This window comes from Dromaius novaehollandiae, unplaced genomic scaffold (genome assembly GCF_036370855.1).
Source record: "Dromaius novaehollandiae isolate bDroNov1 unplaced genomic scaffold, bDroNov1.hap1 HAP1_SCAFFOLD_31, whole genome shotgun sequence".
Lineage (NCBI taxonomy): Eukaryota > Metazoa > Chordata > Aves > Casuariiformes > Dromaiidae > Dromaius > Dromaius novaehollandiae.
Window position 1 is genome coordinate 2,035,534 of NW_026991289.1, and position 9,430 is coordinate 2,044,963.

Below are 9,430 nucleotides of genomic sequence, written 5' to 3' on the forward strand. Positions count from 1 at the left end.
TAACTACTGCGTGAAGGGTGGGAAACTTAAGTTGAAAAAACTATAATTGCCCAGGATTTTTATTTGTTGGGGTCCCTCTTCGGAGGCACCCAGCTCGAGCTGTAATTACTGCATGCGCATCATTAAAATTTAATTATTTAATTTGCTTTGATTTGGCTCTGAACTTTACTTGGGGGAACCTAGGGTCGGGCCCTGTTATGGTGGCCGACAAGCCTAATTTCCATAACAGTACAGGCAGAAAACAGCACTGTTGTCGTAACAGACACACCTAAAAACAACGTTCCTGTGCTATGAGACGCACTAAAAAAACAGCGTTCTTGTTCAGAGGCCTACCGCAGAAACAGCGTTCTTCTTCGAAGAGAGCCACTGCAAAAACAGGGTTCTTGTTCAGAGAGCCACTGCAAAAACAGCGTTCTTGTTCAGAGAGCCACTGCAAAAACAGCGTTCTTGTTCGAAGAGAGCCACCAGGACAAGTGCTGAAAAAATCCAGCAAATTCTCTATTTCCCAGGCAACTGGCAGATGGAAACCCTGCCTTGCACACCGATAAAACCAGTGAGTTTTACCCCAGCTCAGAGCTGGGACCACGGCAGGAGCAGGCTCCGAGTGCTCCTCTTCTCTGGGGGCTTCCCGCCACCTTCACAGCTTTTTGCAGCATGTTGGAGCCAGGGAGCAGATCCAAGGCGCGGTGAGACAAAATCCTGAGCCCCCCCGACCTGCCCCCGGGTGCCCACCTGCACCCCGCAGCGCCCGAGCACCCAAACGGGGCGGGTTTAGCCTCGAGCGGGGCGTCGGGTGCTGCTGCTCCAGGGCTGTGGGAGCCGAGGGGACTTGGCGGCGTCCCGGGAGCTGCAGCGAGGAGATGGCAGGCGCTCGGGCGGGCTGGGCCCCGCTGCCTGTGCTGCCGGGTCCGGCTGCGGCCCCTCGCTTACCAGGACGGAGCGCTTAAAAGGCGGCATTGCTTCCTGCAAAGACAAGAGAGGAAAAAATCAATAAAGGCAGAGGTGTGGGGGGCGGGGGGTACCCCCGCACCCCCATGCGCTCCCTGTCCTGCAGGTCCCAGCCCCACATCGCCGTCCCCCATGGGAGCTGCACTGCGGGGCTAAATCCCCCCTCCCAGAGCCAGGGGAGCAGGCAGAAGCCCCCGAGGACCCAGCCGCAGCGCCCGGCTGGCCGGCAGCCCCGCAGCGGGTGCCAGCCTGGTATCTTGCCGGGCTGGGCCCCCCCGCCCCGCTCCCAGCACCAGCTCTGACCCATTCTGGAGCTGCTGGATGCCCCGTCGTGGCCTGTGAGAGAAGAGCGGCAGTGAGTCCCGGCCCCGTGCCAGTGGCACTGCGGGCCCCGCACCAGCCGCGGGCAAAGCCGGGCCAGGGCAGAGCCCGCTGGGCCGGGACTCAGCCCTGGAGCCGCCTCACAGGCGCCAGGAGCAGAGGGCAGCGCCCGGGCACCTCAGCCTCCAGCGGCGGGACGCCAGCCCTTTCCCTGCCCTGCAGCCGGGGAAAAGCTGCGGGGCACGGAAGAGGGGAGATGGGGACAGGCGGGGGACGGGACGCACCAGCCCCGCGGCCGCCAGAAACCAGAGAGCAAATGCTGCCCCACTGCCAGGCGCGGCCTGGGACGGAGCGGCCCCGGCACTCACCTTTGGCGATCGCGTACCCCTGCTCCTTCCTCCCTGCGGGAAGAAAGAGGCATCAGGCCACGCGGCCCCTCACGGCCCGGCTCTGCTCCGGCCCCAGGGCTCCGGCTCGAGCCCCTTCTCCTCCCGGCCTCCCTCCCCCCACCTCCTCGGCCCCCGTGCTTTACCCCATCTGCTCTTCCAGACCACAAAGCCGGCGATCGCCGTGATGACGACGACCACAGCGATGACCGCCCCGAGGACAACGGGCAGCAGGGAGCTCGGTGGCTCTGGAAGAGAGCAGGGCCGGGAGCGGGGGCCGGGAGCTGCCCCCAGCGGGCACTCCACGAGCTCTGGCCGCCCGCGCTCACCCCAGGAGAAGAGGCCGGGCTCCGGCAGGCTGGCGTGCTCCACACGGCACTGGTACTCGTGCTTCTCTGTGGGGAGGGCCTCAGTGCTGGCCCAGGCAGGGAGGTGCCATCGCTGTTGTGTGTGACGCTGTCCCGCTTGGTCTCCTGGGCTTGGACGCGGCCCTTTTTCAGCCAGCTGATGCTGATGGGCCGCGGGTAGAAGCCGTGAGCCCGGCACGACAGGGTCACGAAGCCGTGGCTCTCCTTGGCCGACACTCTCACTGCAGGGCGCTCTGGGGAGACGGCGCGAGGGAGGGAGGTCAGGCAGCTCACGCCCAGGCCCGGATGCACACGCCGCACCGCGCCGCCAGCAGCGCCCTCAGGTGCCTGGGCCCAGCGCCGAGCCCGGGGCCCGTCCCCGTGTCCGGGGGGTCCCGCCTCGCCCTCACCAGTGCGGCCCTCCCGTGCTCCACGTATGTCCGCAGCCCCTCGATGCAGCTGTTCTCCAGGTAGTGCTTCCAGCGCTCAGGCTCATTCTCAGCCTCCCACTTCCTCTTCCTGATTAGCGCAGCAGCATCCGCCGTGACGAATGTCAGCGTGTCCTTGTCAAAGGCGATGAAGTCCTTCCCGTCGTAGCCAAGCTGCATAAACCCCCGGGTCCCGCCATCCTCCAGGAGGTCACAGCCGTACGTGCGCTGCACTGTGTGATACCCTGAGACACAAGCAGGGAGACGGGGGCTCAGGGGCAGCAGAGGGGCTCGGACCCGGCACCCAGCGCAGGGCCGGGGGCACCCCAGCCCCGCAGCCCCCAGCGCTGATGGCGAGCGGCTGCCGCCGGGAGCCCCGGCCCAGCCCCTGGAGCCCCGGCCCGTGCTCACCCCCGCTCTGGTTGTAGCGCTTCTGCAGCGTGTCCAGGTACACACGGAAAGTCTCCTGACAGTCCTGATTGATCCGGGTCTCCTCGTCCCAGTGGTCCTGACCCTCCTGCTCCATCCAGGCCGCGCCTGGCACCGCTCTCTGCATCTCGCTGTCGTAGCGATCGATGAGCTCTCCATCCACGTAGCCCACGGAGACGAGGGCGGGCAGCCCCGGGCTGGGCTCCGTCACGGCGGTGTTGAAGTAGCGCAGGGAGTGGGGGCCTGCAGGGACATGGGGTGTGGTGAGGGGCTGGGGGGGCACATTGGGGGGCATCCGGGGGATCAAGATGTCCCGGGGGGACAAGACGGGCGGGTCGGGGGGGCAGCATGTCCCAGGGTTCAGGTCGGGGGGGCAGCACGTCCTGGGGGGGCAGGTTGGGGGGCTCCGGGGGGGCAGCACAGCCCGAGGGGGTCCAGGGGGGTAGCATGTCCCGGGGGGCAGGTCGGGGGGGCAGCACCACCCGGGGGCGGTTGCAGGCCGGTCCGTGGGGCCGCTGACGGGCTGCCCGGCGGCGGGGGAGGGCAGAGGGGGGCTGGGGTCCCCGCCCGCACTCACCACTCGCCGCCGCCCCACCGCCCCCCAGCAGCAGCAGCAGCCCCGGCCCCATCGCCCGCCCCGCTACCGCCTCCTCGCTGCCATCGCCGTCACCCTCATGTAGCGCCGAAGCCCACAGGGGCCACGCCCTCGCACCACCATTGGCTCCGCTGCGGCACACCACCATTGGCTACGCTCTGTCCCACCCGCCAATAGTGGCTCGTGTCGACCCAGGCGTCACCAGGCGCTGGGCAGATCCCGGTGCGGCAGGTTGGGAGAAGCGAAAGCGAGGGCGTGCGCGGAGGGCGCTGCGCAGGGCCAAGCTGCGGCTCCCGCCCCGCCTTGTCGCGCAGCCATTGGCCCCGCCGGCGGCCGCCCACCAATGGCGCGGCGCGGCAGTGGTGACGCCACCGGGCGCCGGGCAGATCTCCGCGGAGCGCGTGGTGGGCGGGAGCGCAGAGGCGATGCGGGAGGATGAGGACGATGTGGGGACGGAGACGATGTGGGGACGGGGACACTGGGGGGACGGGGATGATGTGGGGATGGGGATGATGTGGAGATGGGGACGATGTGGGGATGGGACGCCATGGGGATGGAGACGATGTGGGGATGGGATGCCGTGGGCATGGGGACGATGTGGGGATGGAGATGGAGTTGGCTCTGTCACAGGGGCAGGGGGACACTGTGGGGATGGGGATGATGTGGGGTTGGGGATGATGTGTGAACGGGGACACCATTGGGATGGGATGGAGTTGGCTCTGTCACGGGCAGGGGGATGTGGTGGGGACAGGGACACCGTGGGGACGGGGACACCGTGGGGCTGGAGATGGAGTTGGTTCTGTCACAGGGGCAGGGGGACGGACACACCACGGGGATGGGGACGTGGTGAGGACGAGGACGGCAGGCGAATGGGGATGCTGTGGGGATGGGGACACCATGGGGACCGGGATGCTGTGGGGATGCTGATGGAGTTGGCTCTGTCACAGGGACGGGGGAACACGGTGGGGACAGGGGTCAGCTCCGGGGATGGAGTTTGGCTCGGCCAAGGGATGGGGACCCGGCGGTGGAGATGGGGACCCGAGGATGCAGGGACGGGGGCAGGGATAGGGACAGGAGACCACGGGGACATGGCGATGGGGACACGGGGCCAGCAGTGGGAGCTCAGGGAGTGGCGCCCATCGAAGGCCGAGTGCTGGTAGGTGGCCCCCGGCCCACCCCCTGCACCCATAGGTCTACTGGAAGATGTGGAAACCTGCCCAAGGTGGCACCCATGGATGAGGAGCTGCCCGGGGACCCAGGCGTCCAGCCCCATTGCACCCCTGGAGCCCTGCATCCAGTCCCATCAGCACCCACCACCACCCATGGACCCAGGTGTCCAGCCCCATTGCACCCGTGTTGTCACCCATGGGCCCAGGTGGCCACCCATCAGCACCCACCACCACCCATGGACCCAGGCGTCCACCCCCATTGCACCCCTGGACTGAGGCGTGAGGTCACATCAACACCCACCACCACCCATGGATGCAGGCCCCCCACCCCATTGCACCCATGGTCCCAGCCCCCTGCCCCATTGCACCCATGTCCCCAGACCCCTGCCCAATTGTGCCCATGTCCCCATGCCCCTGCCCCATTGCACCCATGTCCCCAGGCCCCTGCCCCATTGTGCCCATATCCCAAGCCTCCCCGCCCCATTGCACCCATATACCCAGCCCCTGCCCCATTGCACCCATGTCCCCAGGCCCCTGCCCAATTGCACCCACCTCCCCAGCCCCCCGCCCCATTGCACCCATATCCCCAGCCCTCTGCCCCATTGCACCCACATCCCCAGGCCCCCTGCCCCATTGCACCCACATCCCCAGGCCCCCGCCCCATTGCACCCATATCCCCAGCCCCCTGCCCCACACAGATGGGGCCACACTGCAGCAAGCCCAGCGCAGGCCCCCAAGCTGCCTGGCAGCTGCAGCACAGCACACAGGAGCAGAGGCCAAGGGTGCTGGCTTGGTGCAGCCGGCGGAAGAGAAGGCGTAGGGGGATCTCACTGCTGCCTGCAAGTGCCTAACGGGAGCGTGCAGAGAGCATGGAGCCAGAGACGTCCTGAGGGGCCTGGGGACAGGACAAGGGCAACGGCACAGCTTGCGGCAGGGAAAATTCCCCTCAGAGACTGCAAATGGCCTTGGAAGCCGAATGGTGGTGCAACACTGGAGCAGGGTGCCAGGGCCGTGCGGGAATCCATCGCCAGAGACGGTCAGAGCTCGACCCTGACAGGCCCTGCGAAACCTCCTCCGCTTGCCTCCACTTGCAGCAGGAGGTTGCAGCAGACACCTCCGGAAGACCCTTCCCACCCCAGCTGCTCTCTCACTCTGCGACTGCTTGTAGGGCTTTCTCTGCAGCCCTGACTGCCTTCCTTGGCAGTGCCTGCACTAGTCTTTCTCCTGACATTTCCCTGACACCAAGTAACACGGCGGGAACAGCTGCCGAGGGTTTATTTGGAGCAGAACATGTGCAGTGGGACACGATGCGGCAGCATTGCTGTAGCAGCCAGGAGAGAGCCTCCGTCGCTCTGCCTCTTTGCTCTGCGCCATGCCCCATCTCGGGCGACCTGTCTGGCAGCTGCATCCTCGCGCTGTTCCTCTCACTGCCCTGAGACACAGCGGCAGCTAAAAGCTCTGCGCAGAGCCCGAAGCGCTGCCCTGAGCCGCGACGGCCATCGCCTGGAAGGCGCAGCATGCGGGAGGGCGGTGATGCCTGTGGAGGAAGGAGAGCCGTGGGCGAGGGGCTGGGCAGGCGCAGGGCAAGCACCCGCCTGTCCCTGGCACCAAGGGCTTTCCCGAGGGCTCACGGCCTCGGCATGGCCAGCCCCTGGGTGCTTCCTGCTGCCAGCCTCAGTGCCGCTCGCTGTGCCGTCCCCAGAACGGCTCTCGACTTGGGTACCTACCTGAGTCCACCTCTGGCGTGGGCCTGAGGGAAGACGACGACTTGTGCTCCTCTTTGGGCTCACAGGCAACCTGCATGGGGAGAGCAGCAACACACCCCTGTGTGGTATCAGCTGGCCATGCTCAGCATCCTGGTGCCCTGGGATATGTGAGGGGGGAAAGGGTCTGGGGTGGGGGGATGCTGTGAGTGGCCGCGAGCCCCAAGGGGAGGCACATGCAGCTGGCTGGGCAGTGGCACAAGGCTTGTCTTGGGGCCGTAGCAGCAGGGCTGGGCCGGGGGCCACGGCGGGCAGCGGGGGATGGAGGTGGCCGGGTGCGGGGCACAAGGGGGCTGGCTCGCTGGCTGTGGGAGGCGGCTGCTGCTGGGGCTGCCCCTGCCCTCCTCGCTCAGCATCCATGCCCCAGGGCTGGGTGCTGTGCAGGCCGGGCAGGGCACGTCAGCCCTGGGCCTCTGGCACTTGGAAACGCAGAGCACCAGGCATCTTCCCCAGGGCAGAGAGTGCAGAGCGCAAAGGGCTGGGGGGACAGCTTCTCACCATGGCCGCAGGGGACCCATGCGATGGGGCAGCTCTTCTCACCCACCCTGCACACCCCAGACACTGCTCACACCGCACCTCCCTTGGGTGGTGGGTGCCGACGCCATGCTCCTTGCTCACCTGGTGAGGAAGGCCTGCGGCCAGGGCAGAGCCTTCTGCTGCGCTTTCTTCGGGGAACAGTTGTTGGAGAGGCAGGCTGTTGCTCTCCCCACAAGGGCCTCCGCACAAGTGGGAGGCCTCTGGCGCAGCCTCTGCGGGAAGCAATGGAGGCAGAGGAGCATTTTCCCCTGCATCCTCAGGGTCTCTGGCTGTGGGGGATGCCTCCGCCTTTGTCCCTGTGCTGGCCGATGGGGACAGAGGCACACTGTCCCCCGCATCCTGGGAGCCTCCTGCCAAAGGAGATGCCGCTGCCTCGGCTCCTCGGGGCACTGCTGGGGCCAGAGGCGTGCTCTGCAGGTCACCAGCTGCCTCCCTGGCAGCATCTCTGCCCTTCACAACGGGGGAGCAGGGCACCTCCTCAGGGCACGGCTCTGTGTCTGCCAAGAGGCTCCTGAGGCTCGGTCTGACCCAGCTCATGACCAAGGCCGTGTTTTTCTCCAGCTCCTCCCATTGCAAAGGCTCTTCATCAACGTCCTCTTCCTCATCGCTCCACTCCACGCCAGCATCCTCCGGCGCTCCCCGGACTCTCTTCCCAGCTCCCAGTTCCCTCCTGGGCGCATGGGCGTACAGCCGCTCCTGCACCTCCCACTTGGACCTGGCGTCCTTGAGGAGCTCCACTCGCGTCACCTCCGGTTGCCACAGGTTATAGAAGGAGTTTCTGGCACAGAGCTGAAGCCAGAGAGGGAGATTTGTGAAGGCAGCTGCTTTTCCCACCAGCAATGCCCCCCGCAGCCCTGCCAGCACTGCCACCATCACGCTGTTGCAGCAGGGCGCAGCGGCTGGCCCCAGCACACGGAGGGTCACCATCTGCCCCGGCCCACCCTTTGCACTCACCTCCTTGGGGCGAACATTGAGGCATCCCGATGCTGTCAGGGAGAAACGTTTCCCCTTGCCCTCCTCTTCCTCGACCTCCCTCTCCTTCGGCCTCGGCTCCTTCCTCTCCAGAAAGGCTTCTCGCAGCTGGGCCAAGCTCTGCCCGGTGCGCGCCACGCAGCTCCTGTCAAGCTCCTCCAGCGTCTCTGTTTTGATTGAGAGCACGGCGAGATACTGCGCGGGGTTGTCGGGGTGTATGCTCAGCGGCGTGCCTCGAAGGCGACAGATGATGCCCAGAGGCTGCTGTTTGGGCCTCTGCACTGCAAGCTGCCATCCCAGTGTGACCAGTCCATGGCCACTGCCCGGGGAAGCTGGTGCACCGGCCCCCGTGACCTTCCTTTTGCCATCACGAGTGTGGGCATCAGGCCCTTGCAGAGCTGTGGCAGCTGTGCTTTTGCCATGCTCGCTGCTCTCCTCTTGGGCTCTCTTTGCCACTGCTGCTAGACCAAGGGCGTGTGCCGATATCTTCCGTGGCACGGCTGCACTGAGCTCCTTTGTGCCTTTGTCCACATCAGGCTGCACCAGCTGCCGGTCATGTCCAAGACTCATGTCATCAGCACAGCTCCAGGCTGCAGACACGAGCTCAAGGCCTGTGGATTCCAGAGCTGCGGCAGGTGCTACAGGGCTGTGTGCAGCAAGTCTCTGGCTCTCAGCCCTCAATTCCATGCACGCATCTGCAAGGATGCTCTGAATAAGGCCAGCAGGCGAAGGCCAGGAAGGCCAGGAGGACTCTGCTGTGACCATTTCACTGGGGCAGCTGCCAGCAACGGCTTTGGCAGAGCTGGGTGGCACCCCTGCGAAGCGGGGGCTGCTGAGCCCAACCTGCTGTGAAACACCTTTGGCCATTGTCTCCCACTGCGGGACCTCCCCCATGCCAGAAGAGGCTGATTCTCCTTGGGGATTCTCAGCGGGGGAAACTTGCCCTTCTGCAGGCTGCACTTCAACACCTTGGGACACTGAGGCCTTGCTCCGCACCAAGTCCTGCCTGTGCGCCATCGTCTCCAACCATTGTGCCTTGGTCTCCTGCGCACAGGCATCTCTGGGAGCTGCCAGCACCTTGCTACCTGGCTCCTGGCACAGTCCTTCGACAGTTCTCGAAAAAGCCACCCTCAGCAGCAACGGTGGCAGCCTTGGCTCTGTCAGGCAGCCTGGCCACGGCTCATGCTGCTCCTTGCATGCTGGCATGCCTCGCATCTGCCTTTGAGGAATGCTCTGTGCTCCCGCGACAAAGGAGGTGCCTCCTGGCAGCTGCCGGCTTTGCACAGGAAGACTTGTCCTGGCACCATCAGCTCGCAGCAGCCTTGTTTTTCCCAGCGCGGAAGACCCAGCCCTGGCCTCAGGCAAGCAGCGGACAGGAGCTTGAAGTGCCCGGGGCAGAGCCCCAGCTTCCCGCTTGCCTTGTTGAAGGGCAGGCAAAGGAAGATGCACTGCCTGTAGACCTTCCTCTGCCAGGCTCTTCCTGCACTCCAGACACATCACAGCAGCACTAAGAGGCGGCAGCTGCTCCCTGGCTT

The 9,430-nt window shown here is 65.7% G+C and overlaps 1 pseudogene; it reads right to left on the minus strand.

Annotated features, from left to right (window-relative positions):
- Positions 1 to 771: 771 nt before the first annotated feature.
- On the minus strand, positions 772 to 3,602 carry LOC135325541 (class I histocompatibility antigen, F10 alpha chain-like; annotated as a pseudogene).
- Positions 3,603 to 9,430: the final 5,828 nt, after the last annotated feature.